At 43.8% G+C, this 18318-nt stretch overlaps 1 protein-coding gene across 1 annotated transcript in view; it reads left to right on the top strand.

Annotated features, from left to right (window-relative positions):
• Nucleotides 1-18318, top strand: part of Kif6 (kinesin family member 6) — a 324667-nt gene that overhangs the window by 12376 nt on the left and 293973 nt on the right. The window lies entirely within an intron of this gene.

Here is an 18318-nt window from a genome sequence, read left to right on the forward strand (position 1 = left end):
TCTAGCTCCATAGATTTAATACACTTTCTGGTCTCCAAGTGAAGAAGGACGCTTAAAAGAAATCCCACATTAGCTCAGAATTGAGAATAATAGAGGGTCATTTATTTAGGGGTAGACCCACAGATCATAATCCTCTGCTGGAACGGAAAAGTGGCTGGACGCGTGCTTTACATCGGCATATATAGTATAAGAGGCCACTCCCAAGTGAGTGGGTAACATAAAGGCTCCTGGTGGTAGGAATTCCTGCAGCATCCAAGGGAACCTACTCACTTGTGTACATACTAACATGCAGACACATACACAAGCACATAAAGACATCCTTTAAAAGGTTCTGTAAACCAAGGATTATTTAGGCTGACACTGCTCCAAGTGGTGTGGCTACTGGTACTAGAAATCAAGATGTTTTTCTCTTATTTGTTGTACTTTTCTTGGTTCAATAATTCTATTATTAATATTATTACTTAATTTTCATGTGTGTGTGGTGTATATGTGTGTTCAAATGTGTGTGTGTGTGTATGCACTTATTTGTGTTTGAGAGTGTGGAAACTGGAGGTCACTGGAGGTCAGCATGCAGTTGTCTATCTTAATGGCTTCTCTGCCTTGTTTTTTTTAAGAGAGTCTCTGTCTGAGCCTGAAGTTCATCATTTCAGCAGGATTGGCTGGCAGTGGGCACCCGGGACTGCCTGTTCTGTTCACTGTGGTAGGGATGAAAGCGTACACTGCTCTGTCTGGCTTTCTACACGAGTGCTGGGAATCTGAATCCAGGTCCTCGTTCTTCTGTAGCCTACCAGCACTGTACGCACTGGGTCATTTCCTTGGCTCCTCAGTATTTCAGGATCAGGTTAGAAGATGACACTTGGAAGGCCTGCTGACGGTTGGATCTGCTCTACCTCAGTGACCTGTCAAGACTTGGTCCTTACTTTCTAGAGTCATGCGTTTCAGTAAATACAGGCAGTTCCAGGCCATGATGGTAAAGACTGAGCTCTGCATGATGGTGCTAAGTAATCAGATGCAAACATATCCATGTCTCTTGGCAAAGTCTCCTTGGGTCTTGATCAGTGGTTTTCACTGTGGGTGGCAACCCCTTTGGCAAAGCTCTATCTCCAAAAATGTTTACATTATAATTCTTGATAGTATCAAAGTTACAGTTATGAAATAGCAACAAAATAATTTTATGGCTGGGGTCATCACAACATGAGGAACTGTATTAAAGGGTCACAGCATTAGGAAGGTTGAGAACCACTGCGCTAGACAGTCATGGCCCTTATCCTTTCTGGGGATCCTCACTGGGGGCTACTGCCAGTGATGTGTTTTTCTCTGATCCTGAAGCCATTGGAATGGTTCTGTAAACATTCATCTGTACAGATAATATGGAAATTATCTGTTGGGAGCTGTGAACCCCCAGATCCTGAATTTCTTTTTCTTTTTTTTTTAAAGATTTATTTATTTAATTAATTTATTTATTTTGTTTACACCATTCTGTCTGCATGAGTGCCTACAGGCCAGAGGAAGGCACCAGATTTCTTTACAGATGGTTGTGAGCCACCACGTGGTTGCTAGGAATTGAACTCAGGTCCTCTGGAAGAACAATCAGTGTTTTTAACTTCTGAGCCATCTCTCCAGCCCGATCCTGAATTTCTTGTAAACAACTTGTTTTCCTCTTCTCTGAGACAACTTGCAGCTGTTCTGAGCACGAGACCCTCAGGAGTTCCTGATGGCAGGGGAGTGGTTTCTGGTGGGTTTGGCTGGGGTATGGCTATCAGCTAAGGATCTCTATATAAGTGGGTCTGGTACACAGTAAGGGGGCATACTTGTTTCAAGGATGACCCGTGTCTCTCTCTCTCTCTGTGTCTGTGTCTTTGTGTGTTTCAGTCTCCAGCCCCTTGCCCGGCTCACGAACTGTATGGTAGCGCATAGAGTGCAGACTGACATGGTGCACTACAGTTACCTCTGCTAAATGAGCTAATTTTCTAGTCTGCTAGTTCATGTCACTCTCTGTGGACAGCGGGGGAACCCATTGTTTCTCTTTGTCGCTCTCATGTCTATGCTATGGATCTTGATTAAAGCAAGCTCTTTCCATTTTATACAGTTCCTTCATTGATACAATACAATCAATTAGGCTTTAAGTATTTCTTCTATAAACACAATCAGGAAACCTTTCTTTGAATTAAATTCAGATTACCCTAGCCAGATGGCAAACATGGCTGGAATCCACTCCTTTCAGTAATTGTTGGGGTTAGGTTATTTTTCAGAGAGATAGCCTTGCATTTAATTGTAAAAAGTTGAACTTTTGTGTTAGTTTATGGATATGTACATGTGTAGGAACCCACAGTGGACAGAAGTGGACATTGGGTTCCCTGGAACTGGAGGTACGTGTGGTTATGAGCTACCATGTGAGCGCTGGGAACCAAACCATGTCCTTTGCAAGAGCAGGAAGAAGTTTTCCTGATCCTTGAGTCATCTCTCCAGCGTTTAGTCTTTGTGTTTTACGTTGAAACTTTCCTCACTCATTTGTGGAGGGACACTGGTTTCTGTTTCCTGTAGCTGGGTCTTCCTCCTTTCCTCACTCCCCCTCTCCATCCTCTGCCCCTTTTTGCAGCTTTTCTTTATCTCAAATCTTTGTCTGAAGATGATGATGCATTCATAGATAATTCAGGATATTTCTAGCCATTACAGTTTGCCTTCTATCCTTCCAAAGAGGTAGATAGTAATGATAGTGAAGGCCAACAGAAGCAAGGCCTTTTTACTGCTGAGTAGTACTCTAATATGTATATATTCCATACTTTCTTCATCCATTCTTCCATTGAAGGGCATCTCGGCTGTTTCCAGGTTCTGGCTATTACAAACAATGCTGCTATGAACATAGTTGAGCATATACTTTTGTCATATGATAGGGCATCTCTTGGGTATATTCCCAAGAGTGGTATTGCTGGGCCCAGGGGTAGGTTGATCCCGAATTTCCTGAGGAACCGCCACACTGCTTTCCAAAGTGGTTGCACAAGTTTGCATTTCCACCAGCAATGGATGAGTGTACCCCTTTCTCCACAACCTCTCCAGCAAAGGCTATCATTGGTGTTTTTTATTTTAGCCATTCTGACAGGTGTAAGATGGTATCTTAAAGTTGTCTTGATTTGCATTTCCCTGATCGCTAAGGAAGTTGAGCATGATCTTAAGTGTCTTTTGGCCATTTGAACTTCTTCTGTTGAGAATTCTCTGTTCAGCTCAGTGCCCCATTTTATAACTGGGTTGATTAGCCTTTTATGGTCTAGTTTCTTGAGTTCTTTATATATTTTGGAGATCAGACCTCTTGAATTTTGCATACAAATGGACGGAAATAGAAAACACTATCCTGAGTGAGGTAAGCCAGACCCAAAAAAAGGATCATGGGATGTACTCACTCATATTTGGTTTCTAGCCATAAATAAAGGACATTGAGCCTATAATTCGTGATCCTAGAGAAGCTAAATAAGAAGGTGAACCCAAAGAAAAACATATAGGCATCCTTCTGAATATTAATCTACATCAGGCGATGGAAGGAGACAGAGACAGAGACCCACATTGGAGCACCGGACTGAAATCTCAAGGTCCAAATCAGGAGCAGATGGAGAGAGAGCATGAGCAAGGAACTCAGGACTGCGAGGGGTACACCCACACACTGAGACAATGGGGATGTTCTACTGGGAACTCATCAAGGCCAGCTGGCCTGGGTCTGAAAAAGCATGGGATAAAACCGGACTCGCTGAACATAGCGGACAATGAAGACTACTGAGAACTCAAGAACAATGGCAATGGGTTTTTGATCCTACTGCATGTACTAACTTTGTGGGAGCCTAGGCAGTTTGGATGCTCACCGTACTAGACCTGGATGGAGGTGGGTGGTCCTTGGACTTCCCACAGTGCAGGGAACCCTGACTGCTCTTCGGGCTGATGAGGGAGGGGGACTTGATCGGGGGAGGGGGAGAAAAATGGGAGGCGGTGGTGGGAAAGAGACAGAAATCATAAATAAATAAATAAATAAATAAATAAATAAATAAGTAAATAAATAAATAAATAAATAAATGAATGAGAAGCAAGGCCTTCTGGGAAATTCTTCCTGCACAGGAGGTAACGATGGAAAACTGGCAAGACTTTTACTCTAGTGCTGGGATTTGTAACTGATTTTCACAGCACAGCCATACTTAAGACTCACATTAAATAGCTGGGGTGTGGCTGGGTAGACCAGTGAGTTTGTTCAGTTCTTTGTCACTTGCAGTTCCAAATAAGACTTCTGTCCTCTGTGAGTTTTAGGCTTCCATTTCATTCCCACCCCTGAGTTCTAGGTCAGAATTTATGACACATTCCTTGTTAAATATAGCAAAGAGATTTGCTGCAGGCCTTCAGATAACAGTAAGAATGCATGTATGTGAGCAACAGATTGCTTTGACAACGTCAGAGCACTGTCCTGTGCAGAATCTCACTCAACTCTTGGAGGAATCTGTGGAGGCTCAGATACAATAACTGGTGCGTTAGGTGAGAAGCCAGGACTCTGGGCATTTGATGGAGTTTTGCTGGACGACACAGTTAGGAGGCTGCAGATATGAGATGAGAGCATATCTGCCTCTCCCTGCAATTTGGCCTTTGTGTTGCTTTAATCGCACTTAGCATCTGTCACCCTTGCTGGCCTCACAGATGCCATCCATGTTACCGAAAGGTCACCTTCCGCCTCATCCCACCTCCCTCTCAGCCTTGTCCGGCCACATTACTCCACTCCTTCCCCCTGGACTTTGAGAAGGGGCAGACTAAGAGATGTCTGTATGGGGGTAGGGAACCAACTTTCCCTGTACCTTCCTGTTCCCTGGATTTTACTGCCTGTGATCCACTGTCCGCAGTCTCCGATGGCCCTATAGCTCACGGTTCTTCACACTCAAATGTTAGTTCTTTCATTTGACCCTGAAATGTATAAATACATAAATGCTCTCAGAAGAAAAAAATTATAATACGTAAATTAAACTTTAGTTATCATCCATTCAGTAAAATTAATTAATTAATTAGTCGATTAATAATTCATTTTGGGACTGAGTCTTGCTGCATAGCTTTGGCTGTCCTGGAACTCTCTCTGTAGACCAGGCTGGTCTCAGACTCAGAGATCTGTCTGTCTCTGCCTCCCAGTGCTGGAATTAATGGTGAACCTGGCACCATTCAGTAACTATTAGCAAGGTGCTAATGATGCGTCAGGACCAGATTATAATCCTAGCTCTTTTCCAAGAGCTGAGGCAGGAGTTCACTAATTGAAGGCCAATCTGATCTATAGGTTTGACATACATATATAAATAATCAAAAAGGAAACAGTAAAATTCTATAAAAACACTAATAAGTCTCTTTTCACATGTCACCTTTGTGAGAGGGCGTACCCTGGCCACCCGTGTAAGAACTGCATGTCCTCCCTCACCACCATGGTGGCGTTCCTGATGCTCCCCTCAGGCTGGCCACCCATGTAAGAACTGCATGTCCTCCCTCACTACCATGGCGGTGTTCCCAATGCCCCTTGCCACTGCCCGATGTCATTTTATCCCCATCCCTTCTTACCTGAAATGCCTTGGCCTCATGCACTGTGCCTGCTTTTACAGTGTGCCTGCTGTTTACTATCTGTTGCTATTCTTCTGTTCCCTGTGCATTTCCAGGCACCTGTTGTAGGCTCCTTAGTGAGTGTCCAGCAGATACCTGTGGAATTGGTGATGTCTGAAACTGTTAGATAAGCACAGTTTCTAGTCCAGTCCAGATTGTGCACACACCAGCAACAAAAGGGAATCACATTCTTGATTCTTTAAAGCATTCACAGCTAATGCTCTGTGATTTACTTACTTTAATGGACAGAGATTCCCACTGTGGGGCCATGCACTCGCCATGTGCTCGTCAGGATGGCGTGCTATTGTTTACGTCTTGAGCTACAATGGACTTTCAGAGTGCTGAAGGCTTGGTTATAAAAACGATACAGCTTAAATGAACCTCCCAGTGACTTAATTCATACTTACTTCTTAAGAATATTTATTTCCAGACTGCAGAGATGGCTCTGTGGTTAAGAGCACTCTTGTAGAGGACCGAAATTCACTTCCCAGCATCCCTGTGGCATCTTGCAACTGCTTCTGATTCCTAATCTGGAGATCCTGTGCCCTCTTCTCGCCTCTTTGGGCATTGCACTCATGTATATACACATACACAGATACTTGTAGTTAAAAATAAATTATTTATCTAAAATGGACATTTATCTCTTCTGAAGTCCCATTTTGCCTCCATCTTAGTGTTAACAAGTAATGTGGTTTTACTGGAGTGTTGTTGCTTTTCCAACTTTGGGTCCCTAGCTGGTTGTGTGAGGTTTGTTCTCATTCATAGCTAAGTATCCTTCATCCATGGCTCTCTAGGGGTTTGCACGCATAGTTCCTAAACTGTGTTCACTCTCCAGCTGTAGAATCCAAACAATCAGCATTTCCTCTTTCTCTGATAGAATTGCTGTTACCTTGTCATTCCCAAGTTTCTTTACCTCAAGACAAAAGTCAGATAATTATTTTAACTAGGAAAAACCTTTTATTAAAAAAAACTGAACTATGGGTCCCTTACCCTCATCCTCAACATTGAGCCAAGAACTTCTTAAATTTGGATGGAGACCTCATACAGGGCATTAACTGACCACGAGAGTTAGGGAGAAACTGACAACAGTAAAAGCTTTCTGAGCACACCACAGCCAAACAGTAATTAGCTCAGCATCAAAGGTTTAGTGATTCTGCTGTGTTTCTGGCAGTGCTGGTCTGGGCTGCATTTCACAGTGTCAGTGCAGCCTCATGTGCAGGACCCAGACTTCACTGCAGCCTCGTGTGCAGGACCCTGACTTCACTGAAGCCTCGTGTGCAGGACCCTGACTTCACTGCAGCCTCGTGTGCAGGACCCTGACTTCACTGCAGCCTCGTGTGCAGGACCCTGACTTCACTGCAGCCTCGTGTGCAGGACCCTGACTTCACTGCAGCCTCGTGTGCAGCACCTGGACTTCACTGCAGCCTCGTGTGCAGGACCCTGACTTCACTGAAGCCTCGTGTGCAGGACCCTGACTTCACTGAAGCCTCGTGTGCAGGACCCTGACTTCACTGCAGCCTCGTGTGCAGGACCCTGACTTCACTGCAGCCACGTGTGCAGCACCTGGACTTCACTGCAGCCTCGTGTGCAGGACCCTGACTTCACTGCAGCCACTGATGCATCATGTGACTTCTGTGCAGCCTTTGGTCTGAACACACCGCCTGAGCCCTCTCCACCATATATGGAGACCATTCATTGCCAACAAATGACCTTTGGAACCCTGGGTAGGGGCTGGAGCAGGACTCTTAGCCCATACAGGAGACTATTGTGGGCTACGCACTATAATATTTTGACTTTCAACTCCTATAAAAACACAGTGTTTTCATTACTGAAAATAAAGCCTTTAATCCTTTCCCTGTTATCATTCTCCATCATGGAAGTATGCATTTGTGTGCTATTGAATTAGACTTGAGTTTCATAAAAATGAGGACCAAATATCCCACAGTTTCTGAAACACTAGAAGCATACTTCTGCCATTTTGAACTATTTGTGTAGATTGGTCTTCTTGGCGTTGATGATTATCAAGTTAACCCATGTATTGAAAACTCTGAAGCCACTGAAGATCTCTCTCCAGCCGTGCCAGATACCCAGTCAAGATTTAATCACTGGGTAAAGCACCCCACATCCTTCTCATTTGTGTGTCAATAGGATTTTTGCCTTTAATACATAACAAAATTGTATCATACCAAATAATTGTTCTTAATTTAGTTTCTGGAGGCTATGGAGTGGCTCAGCAGGTAAAGGTGCTTGCTAAGCTGACCTGGTGGCCAGCATCAATCCTTGAACTGACCTATGGAAAGAGAGAATGGACTGCACAAACTTGTCTTCTGTCTTTCACACTCAGGTCACACCCACCCGCATACACAGACACAAACACAGTCACACTCATACATTTATACTGGGACATAAATCATGAAGATAATAATAATAAACATGAGTTATCAGTAAATGCTTCATTTTATACTTATTTTATTAACATTAAATAGTATTTTGTTAATTCTTTGATTTTTTTTCTTTTATTAAAAATAGAATTTGTTGTGCACTATATTCTGAAACAATTCCTCTCCCGCAGTATCCTGCTGAATCCTTTAGGATTTCATGCTATGTGTTTTGATTATATGTGCTCTTCCTGTCATCTCCTTCCAGACCTGCCCTCTCCACCCTCAACTCCCACCTACGTTGGATTTTCTTCTTTTTGTACAATCTATTGATTCCAGTTTGTTGTTTATATAACTTGAGGCTGTGTAGACTGCATGGATCAAGAGGAGTCATGAATGGAGATGTTTAAGAAGTTTGGGACTGGCCCAGCCCGTGTCCTGGTGGCTCTCCCCTCGCCTTGCACGTCCCCTGGCCTGGCTATGTTTCTGTCCCTCTCTTCTCTTGTGTCCTGCTGTTCTTCCGTACCAGGCTCTCCCACATGGACATGATGCTTGCTTGCTTGCTTTTGTACTGGTTGCATCTATTTTCCCTGCACAGAGTGCAGCGCCAGCGCTCACCCAAAGCTTCCCAGGACCGAGCTTTGCCTGTTTCTCTGCAGCTTCACCATCACTTTACGTGAGGGTTTGCCTCGTTTTCAGAACATGTGCGCACCCTTTGTGTCGGCTCTGGGCTGTGGCCTCACGGATTTTCAATTTCACTGGAGTTTGCTGCAATTGTTCCCTTTTACTTCTAGGTTTAATAATTTGGGTCTTCTCTTTCTCTTTACTGATTAGGCGAAGAATTTTCAGTCTTATTTTTTTTAAAGAACCAAACATTTCATCAATTCTTTGTATTTTTGTTTTGTGTGGGTTTTTGTTGATCTTCTTGTTTTTATTTCACTAATTCCAAACCCCGATTCGGGTTATTTCTTCCAGTTTTTTTTTATATGTCGCATAGAGATGATATATTATTGCATGCATATATGAGAGTCTCAAAAAGTAAATACATTTGAAGCGCTGTTCATGTATCCATGTAATCATTGGCTCACAAGGTACACGGTGGAACCTTTGTTCCTATCGTTGTGTAGTAGATGCTACCTTATGAAGTGTATCCTAACAAAACTGAGAATTACCCTAACCGTTCAAACCTCCCACAGGGAGTATGACTGAGATTAGGTACGCTCCTTCACAGTGACGGAAAGTAGAGCCTCCCCTTCCACCTCACATGTCTCCTTTGATTCTGCGATAGAAGCCTGTGGCTTAGGCACGCATCTCAGAGATTACCTGACCACACTTTTTCCATGGGCTTCACTTGGAGGCAAAGTGCCCTAGCAGCTTCTTACGAGACATAAGAATGGCCACTGCTGGTTTCTGTAATAATTCTCTTTCTCATCTCCCAGATCATAATAAACGGAACAATGAGTTCCCGTCCCTGCTCTAGGTCTAGCAGCATGAAGGTTGTGCTGTGCTGACTGTGAGCATCTGTGTAGTGGGTGCATCGTTATGACCACTGGGGTCCATGTGACATAGTTAAGGAAATGCAGCCTGCTCAAGTTAAGATGCTTAAAGCTGCCACATGATTTCAGGGTGTTAACACCGAAAGGAGGTCTATTCCTCTGTGTCCCTAGATTTTTACCTCCTAGTCCCTGTTTTTCTTTCACAACAGGCTGCTTTGTGTGATTCTTCAACTGCTCTGCCCGCTGAACCCCATATTCAGCCAATGAGATCCCCACAGACTGCCGCGGGCAGTGGCTCAGGAGAAAGAACCTGTGCTGCTTTTCCAGAGGCACAACTTCCTGTTCCCAGCACCGAAGTCAGGCAGCTCCAGAGTACCTGACCCTCTCCTCCTCCTACATAGGCCCTGTACTCGTGTGCATGCCCTATACTTGTCCTAGGAGGTAGGAGGAGAGCAGGATGGTTGTCTGCTTCCTGTGTGGCTCCCTCTGGTTGCCTTTGCCTGTTTGCTTTAGACTCACGATGCGCCAGCACTCTGTAACTCATGGATCTTGATTACCTTCCCTTGTAGGTCTAGACCTACAGCGTGGCTGTATTCACATGGCTGCCTTGTATGTCACATCTTTGTAAAGAAGCTCTCTGTGAACAGAGTGCACTGTTCATTCCCTACTGGGATCCTTGCTAATAAATGCTCCACAGGGAGGAGTTAACTGCTCTCTTAGACTGGAAATGATATTTTCATTCCATGGAAGAGGGAAGTAAAATGGAGCAGTGCTAAGGGACCTGCAGATGTGACAGGTTCCACCGCAGCAAGGGTGACTTCAGGCCGTACCACAGTGTGTTGAATGAGAAAGCCACCGCACTGTCATTTGGGGAAATACTCACGTGAAGGATTTGTCCCAGTGACTCCTGTTGATGACAGATAAGAGCTGGCGAGCTGACTGCTTCCGCACATAGAGCATTCATGTACATACCTCACAAGGGCATTTGTTCTTTTTTTGTTGGTCAGGAATTAGGAGTGATGATGTTTGATCTTAGGGAATACGAAGTTCAAGTCCTCCTTCCTCGTGACCATCCTAGAAACAGTTCTTTGCTGTCAAGGCTTCAGTTAGCGCCCTCTGAGCTGGGGGTCCAGTGTTAGGAGTTGGATTCACTTTTCCCAGAAGCTTAGCTCCTGTGTGCTTTGGGTTCTGTCTGTTGGGTCCCTGCAGTGGCCCACACTCTCTCCTGCTCCTCCCCTCTTTGCTGGGCTCTGTGTCTTCCTGCCCTACTGCAACTGCCACTGGCCACTGTGTCCATGTGGGGCACAGCTTGTCACATAGCCTGCTCTTGTGATCTTCTACTCTGACACTGCTGTTGACACAGTGTGTTGTCATCCTGGACTCCAAGCCCCCATGGCTGTTGACAGCTTTTTTATCAATTTTCAGAAGCCTGCCTTCATGTCATCCTGTTTTTTAGCTGTCAGTAAAGACACAACCCCATTCTGATTGCTTTGCTGCCCTTGGATATTATAATGCCATAGACTAAGAGCTGTAAACCATATGGGCCTTGGCTATTCACTGCTTTTAACATGCATTTGAATTCCAGAAAACCAAAGAAGGCCTATCACTCAGTGCCCTGTTAAAAAGAACAACATATGAGGTCTGAGCCAGAGACCTCCACAGGACTAGGCCAGAGCCAGGGGTCTCCATGGGAGCAGGCCAGAGCCGGGGACCTCCATGGGCCTGAACGACCTCTGGGATTGCAGAGTGACCCCTGGGAGCACCGGGCAACCTCTGGGAATGCCCAGTGACCTCCTGGGTGACTGGAACCTTGGCCCTGACTGCACCATGAGGAGCAACCTTCGGAGCCTTGGATCTACTAACACCTGGAAGATTGATCACCAGAGACCCAGTCCCAACTATACCAATCAGAGGAAAAGATGGGTAGAGAAGTTAAAAACACATTGAACACCACAAAGTGCAACACAACACCAACAAAAACTAGTGGCTTACAACAGTAAGACTTGAACAGCCAAATATAGATGAAGCAGAAGAAAATGACCTAAAAATAACTTTAGGAGAATATTTGAGGCACTTAAAGAGGAAATGAAAAATTACCTCAGAAATATGGAGGAATAGAAAAACAAAAATTTGAAAGAAATCAATAAATCACTTGAAGAAAACACAATCAAACAGATTAAAGAAATGATTCAAAACTTGAAAACCAAAAGAGAGGAAATTAAAAAAAAACACAAACTGAGGGAATTCTGGAAACAGAAAATATGGGGAAGTGATCAGGAACCACATATACAAGCATAAACAACAAAATTCAAGAGATGAAAGCGACAATCTGAAGTACTGAAGATAAAATAGAGGACATGGTCTCGTTGGTCAAAGAAAACATTAAATCTAACAAAAGCTTAACACAAAATATCCAGGAAATATGGGACACTATGAAAGGACCAAACCTAAGAATAATAGGGATAGAAAAAGGAGAATAAGTCGAACTCAAATACTATTACAGAGCTACAGTACTGAAAGCAGCTTGGTATTGGCATAAAAACAGATGGGAGAACCAATGGAACAGAATCAAAAACCTGAGTATTAATACACACACCTTTGAACACCTAATTTTTGACAAAGAAGCAAAAAATATCTAATGGAAAAAAGAAAGCATATTTAACAAATGGTGCTGGCATAACTGGATATCAACATGTAGAAGAATGAAAATAGATCCACATCTATCACCATGCACAAAACTCAAGTCCAAATAAGTCAAAGGCCTCAACATAAAACCAACCACACTAAACCTCATAGAAGAGAAAGTGGGAAGTACACTTGAATGCATTGGCACAGGAGACCACTTCCTAAATATAACCCCAGTAGCACAGACACTGAGAGAAACAATTAATAAATGGGACCTCCTGAAGCTGAGATGCTTCTGTAAGCAAAGGACATGGTCAACAAGACAAAACGACAGCCTATAGAATGGGAAAAGATCTTCACCAACCCCATATCAGAGAGAGGGTTGATCTCTAAAATATACAAAGAACTCAAGGAATTAGTCATCAAAAGAACAAATAATACAATAAAAATGGGGTACAGACCTAAACAGTAAAAATGGGGTACAGACCTAAACAGAGAACTCTCAACAGAGCAATCTAAAATTGCTGAAAGATACTTAAAGAAATGCTCAACATCCTTAGTCATCAGAAAAATGCAAATCAAAACAACTCTGAGATTCCATCTTACAGCTATAAGAATGGCCAGATCAAAAACACTGATGACAACTTATGCTGGGGAGGAGGTGGGGTAAAGGGAACACCCCTGCATTGCTAGTGGGAGTGCAAGCTGGTACAGCCACTTTGGATATTGGTATGGTGATTTCTCAGAAAATTAGAAAAGAACCTACCTCAAGACCCAGCAATACTACTTTTGGGCATATATCAAAAGGATGCTCAATCATATCACAAGGACAGATGCTCAATTATGTTCATAGCAGCATTATTTGTCATAGTTAGAACCTGGAAACAACCTAAATGCTTCTCGACCAAAGAATGGATAAAGATGTGGTACATTTACACAGTGGAGTACTACACAGTGGAAAAAAATAATGACACCTTGAAATTTGCGGGCAAATGGTTGGATCTAGTAAATATCATATTGAGTGAGGAAGCCCAGACCCAGAAAGAAAAATATCATATGTACTCACTCATAAGTGGCCTTTAGACATAAAGCAAAGAAAAACCAGCCTACAATTCACAATTCCAGAGAACTTAGACAACAAAGAGGACCCTAAGAGAGGGGTATGAATCTACTTTACATGGGAAGTAGAAAAAGACAAGATCTCTTATGTCAATTGGGAGTGTGGGGACCATGGGTGAGGGTTGAAGAGGAGGGGAGAGGAAGTGAGGGGAGAAGAAAAAGTGTATACTTTTCAATAATAACAAAAAAAGTTCACTGTAACCTGGCCAGTGGTGGTGCACACCTTTAATGCCAGCACTCAGGAGACAGGTGCAGGAATTTCTCTGAGTTCAAGATTAGCCTGGTCCACAGAGTGAGTTCCAGGATAGCCAGGGCTACACAGAGAAACCCTGTCTTGAAAACCGAGACGAAACAAAAAACAAACCACAACACTCAGATAAACTAAGCCTGTTTATCATTTGGGCAGCCATTCTGGAGTGAGGTCCTGTTTATAACAAATTTGATCCCCCATCATTTTTCCTACCATAGGCAGTTGGGTTATGGGGGGGGTCCAAGTCCCTCTGCCACCCACACTTCTTGTCTGGAATACTTTTTGATATTGTTGCAGCTAACACAGCCAACCCAGAGAGAGCCCTTGACCAGAAACTCAAACCTGGGAGTTAAAAAAAAATCATGTCTTTCTCCTTAAACCGCAGCCTAGCTGTTGTGCTTAAGATTTCTTCTGAGCAAACTGTCCAAGGACTGCAGGAGAAGCCACCCGTTAAAAGCTCTTGTTGCCTTTATCATGTTGTTTGCATAATTAACATCTTGCCTATCAAATAATTTTGTATGAAGAGAAGATATTGTTAATATTGTTATGTTCATCTGTAAAGGTTTGCTCAAAGGACAATTTCTGGTTGTCTCTATTCATGGAATAATCTTCCTGGAAAACTAAAAAAATGTAGTGGTTGGTATCTTTTGTTTAAGAAATATTAGCATTTTGTGTAATTTGAGATCCAGACAGATCTATCAAACTAAGCCCCTTAGAAAATGTGATTTATTCCATTGTCCTGGCAAAGATTGAAGAATAAGATGTCATATTGTTTTGTTTACTTTCATAAAAAGTTCTTTCATCTTCCATCCAAATAAGAAAGGATGTTTAAGTCCAGAGATGTTTTATAGTCCGCCCTCATCATAAAAGAACACAACTTTTTAAAAAGCTAGTCCTTAAAAAAGAGTTGATAAAAATAGATTTATGCGGTAGATGACTGCAGTGTGTCCATTAAACCCCAGGGTCTTTGAGTCGGGGTCAGCATAGCGATTGCTTAAGTAGAGGAGGAAGGTATAAATTCCTCTAGATGCCTGAAAAGCCCACAGAGCCACAACCGTTTGACCACCATGGCGACCATCAGCTCCATCTGCAGCAGCTGCTGTGACCCATGTGGGTTTGGTCCAGGGTCGTCCTGAGCATCCAAAGCCGGTCATCAGTCTCCTGTATCTCAGCATCGTGCCTGCTGTAGTAATATGGGGCGTGCGGCGGGGCTGCGTCCCCAACACCCCAAGCCGCCTGCCCGGCTAGCTTTACCCCGAAATAATTACACGGACACTGTATTCTTTTAAACACTGCTTTGGCTCATTTCTACCTAGCATCTTCTAGGCTAATTCTGATATCCCAATCAACCCATCTCTAACAATCTGTGAGCACCGGTCTTACCGGGAAGATTCTAGCCTAAGTCCATCCTGGGTCGGAGCTTCATAGCGTGCGTCTTCCCTGGAGCAGGTAGCATGGAGTCTCTCTCTGAGGTGTCTGCTCTGGAGAGAAGAGCTGCGGAGTCTGAGCTCACTTCCTCTTCCTCCCGGCGTTTTGTTCTGTTTACTCCTCCCACCTATCTCCTAACCAATGAGAGCCAAGCAGCTTCTTTTTATTTAACCAATGACCTTCCTCCGTCATGCCTGCTGCATATGGCTGGAGGAATGATGTCCTACTCAATGGTGGCCTCAAATGGGTGTGCACAGATCCACACAATCTCCCCACATCTCTCTGGTAGCTTGCTCACTCTTGATTGCGTCTCATTAATTTCTCTAGACTGGAGTCTAGAGGCTGCTACACTCCCTTTTCTTTCAGCAAGTGTTCTTGAGTAAATATACCCAGTCAGTGCAGTACCACCTTTTGCCACCTCCATATCTGACAGCTCCATTCCTTGGCTTTCTTGCTGTGCACATTGTTGATTTCCTGAAGCCTTGGCTTGCCTTCCCAGGTATAGTGTTCTTACCACATCATCACTGGTTCTTAGAATTCTGTAGGAGCATCTTCACTCTCAAAGTTGGGAGGCTTTGTGGACCAGAGTTCGAGTGATGTGATTTAAAATAATGCATTTGGTACCAAGTTAACCTTATCATCTTGGCGAGATCTAGAATCACCTAGGAGTACACTGCTGACTGTGTCTTTAGAAAAAAGTTTCTATCGTGTCGCGTCGTGTGTGTGTGTGTGTGTGTGCACGCACATGTGCACATACATGCAGGAAGCACACAAGTGCAAGTGCCTGCAGAGCTTAGAGGTGTAAGATTCCCTGGAGTGATAATTACAGTAGTTGTGAGCCTCCTTTCTCTTGAAAATCAGAATGCATTCTTAACCACTGTGCCATCTCTCCAACCCTCTAGTGTGTTTCCTAGAGGTTCAACTGAGAGGAAAAGAGCCACCGAGTCTAGGACTGAATAAAATTTGGAAAAATAGAATGCAAGCTGAGCCCCAGCACTCCTTGTGGTCTGATTCCTAGATGTGGTGGTTACATTGCTGCATCTCCCACTCCGCAGTCACTGTTTTCTTGCTATGATGTCATCATTGATTGTATCCCCAAACTGTGAGCCCAACTAAACCCTCGCCTCTTAAGTGACTTATCATCAGGAATTTGGTCACAGCAAAAAGAAAAGTTGCCATACAGCTTCCACACAAGAAAAATGGCGCCGTGTGGTGTGTGTACTGTCAGCTCAGATCCACACACACGGGAGTCCTTGTGTCCCAGCACCTCTAAAAGCCCTAGTTGAGAGTCTCTGCTATGAACTTGCTCTCTCCACCGTTGCTACTGATGGTGTCCCGCCCCTGGTGGTAGAATAAGTATTCTTTATGCCTCCCATGAAGTGCTGAACAGTAAACTGAATTCTCTAGAAAGACACAGTGAGATCTCTCATGTTTGGGAATGTAAACTTAGGCATCGGTACACAGCACAGCTTTCCACACAAGTAGGCATTGTGTGCACCATATCAAACGATGGCTCTTTGTGTTTATGTTTGTGTATGGACATATAATTGGATATGCAAGCTAATCTGTGGGCCAATTGTCTTCACAAAGAAGTTAGCTGTAAATTTAGCCCACTATATTACTTCAGTACACGTTTGTTTGCTTATCTTTCCATTTAGGAGGCTGCTGTCATTTGTTTCTGGAACATCAGCACACATACAAATTCCCTTTTTGTCCCCATGATGAAAGTCTGGCAGATGGGACTGAGGCCTTGTATGATTTATTTTTCCAGTAATTTTACTCTGTGGTAGATGCTACAGTGTTCTATTGTAAAGAAGAGTTTCAAGTTAACTCTCTTCAAAGCTGTCCTTTGCTTTTCTTTCAAGTCCAGCAGCACTCAGGCACATCTGAGCGTTGGGACAGTTGGCACCTGAGGGTTGCGGACAGTGGATATCGAAGGGCTATGACAGTTGGCATCTGAGGATTGGGGACAGTTGGCATCTGGGGGTTGGCGCCATTGGCATCTGAGAGTTGGGGACAGTTGGCATCTGGGGGTTGGGACAGTTGACATGTGGGGGTTGGGGTCAGTTGGCATCTGAGGGTTGGGGACAGTTGGCATCTGGGGGTTGGGGACAGTTGGCTTCTGGGCTTTGGGACACTTGGCATCAGAGGTTTGGGCCATTAACATCTGAGGGTTGGAGACAGCATCTGAGGGCTGGGAACAGTGAACATCTGAGGGTTGGGGACAATTGACATCTGGGGTTTGGGGCAGTTGGTATCTGGGGGTTGGAGACAGCATCTGAGTGTTGGGGACAGTTGACATGGGAGTTTGGGACAGTTGGTATCTGGAAGTTGGGGACAGTTGAAATCTGGGGTTGGGGATAGTTGGCATCTTAGGGTTGGGGACAGTTGGCATCTGGGGTTTGGGACAGTTGACATCTGAGTGTTGGGGACAGTTGGCATCTGGGGTTGGGGACAGTTGGCATCTGGGGATTGGGATAGTTGCTTAGGTTCCTGTGTAGGAGTCTAAGATGGATCTTTGTTTCTGAGTGAGATTCTGTGGTTTTGGCTCAGAAGAGTTGGTACAAAAAATTGTTGGTTGGTTTTCTTAGGTGCCCCTTGGACCCCACCCACAAATGTCTTTTCAGAGTTGGCTTGCTGAGCCCCGCCCAAAACCAGACTTACAGTGGAACCCAGGGAAAGTGTTGAGGTTTATACCTCAAGCCAGCACTCATCTGAGAGCTTTACCCAGTTTTGAAAACTGTCAATCTTGTCTCAGTTGGGATCTCCAAGGCCATGTGACCACACCACCGCTAATGTACTATCCAAAAGATCAATGTGAAATTATTTAAGGTTTTTAATAGCTGAGTGGCTTCCAGCTGGCTTCCATATCAGTCCTTAATACTGAGATCGTTGGTCCCATTGTCCAAGTTTGCTATGCCCATCAATACAAATTACTTTTTGTTTGGTCTGTCAAGAGCTGATAGAGATATGGAAAGCTCTGCCATGTGCCCCTGTCCTCTTGTGAATCTGTAGGCCTATGCTTTGTGAATTTTGAGAGTCTGTTATCAGTTTAGAATCATCTTGTCTTCCTGAGAATTTTTTTATCTTATACAGTGATCGATTTATTGCTAATAATCCTTTTCCTTAAATTCTATTTTTTAAAAAAAACAAATACAAGTCTGCCATCTAAAGCATATAATACAGAACATTCTAGAACAGCACTGAAGGAGCCCAGCCAGCATCAAGCAATCAAATACATTAATATACTCACAGTGAGAAATATAAAATTTGTTTTCATCTTTTTGATTTTGTTTACTCTCCAGCTTTCATAGTCAAAGCTGTTAGCCATGCCTCATTGTAAGGGAGGGACAGGTTGTTTGCACACAAGAATCCTAGTTTAAGTCCAGTCAGTGCTGGTCAATATTTTCAGTCCTAT

The sequence above is a fragment of the Microtus pennsylvanicus genome, chromosome 7, assembly GCF_037038515.1.
Source record: "Microtus pennsylvanicus isolate mMicPen1 chromosome 7, mMicPen1.hap1, whole genome shotgun sequence".
Taxonomy (NCBI): domain Eukaryota; kingdom Metazoa; phylum Chordata; class Mammalia; order Rodentia; family Cricetidae; genus Microtus; species Microtus pennsylvanicus.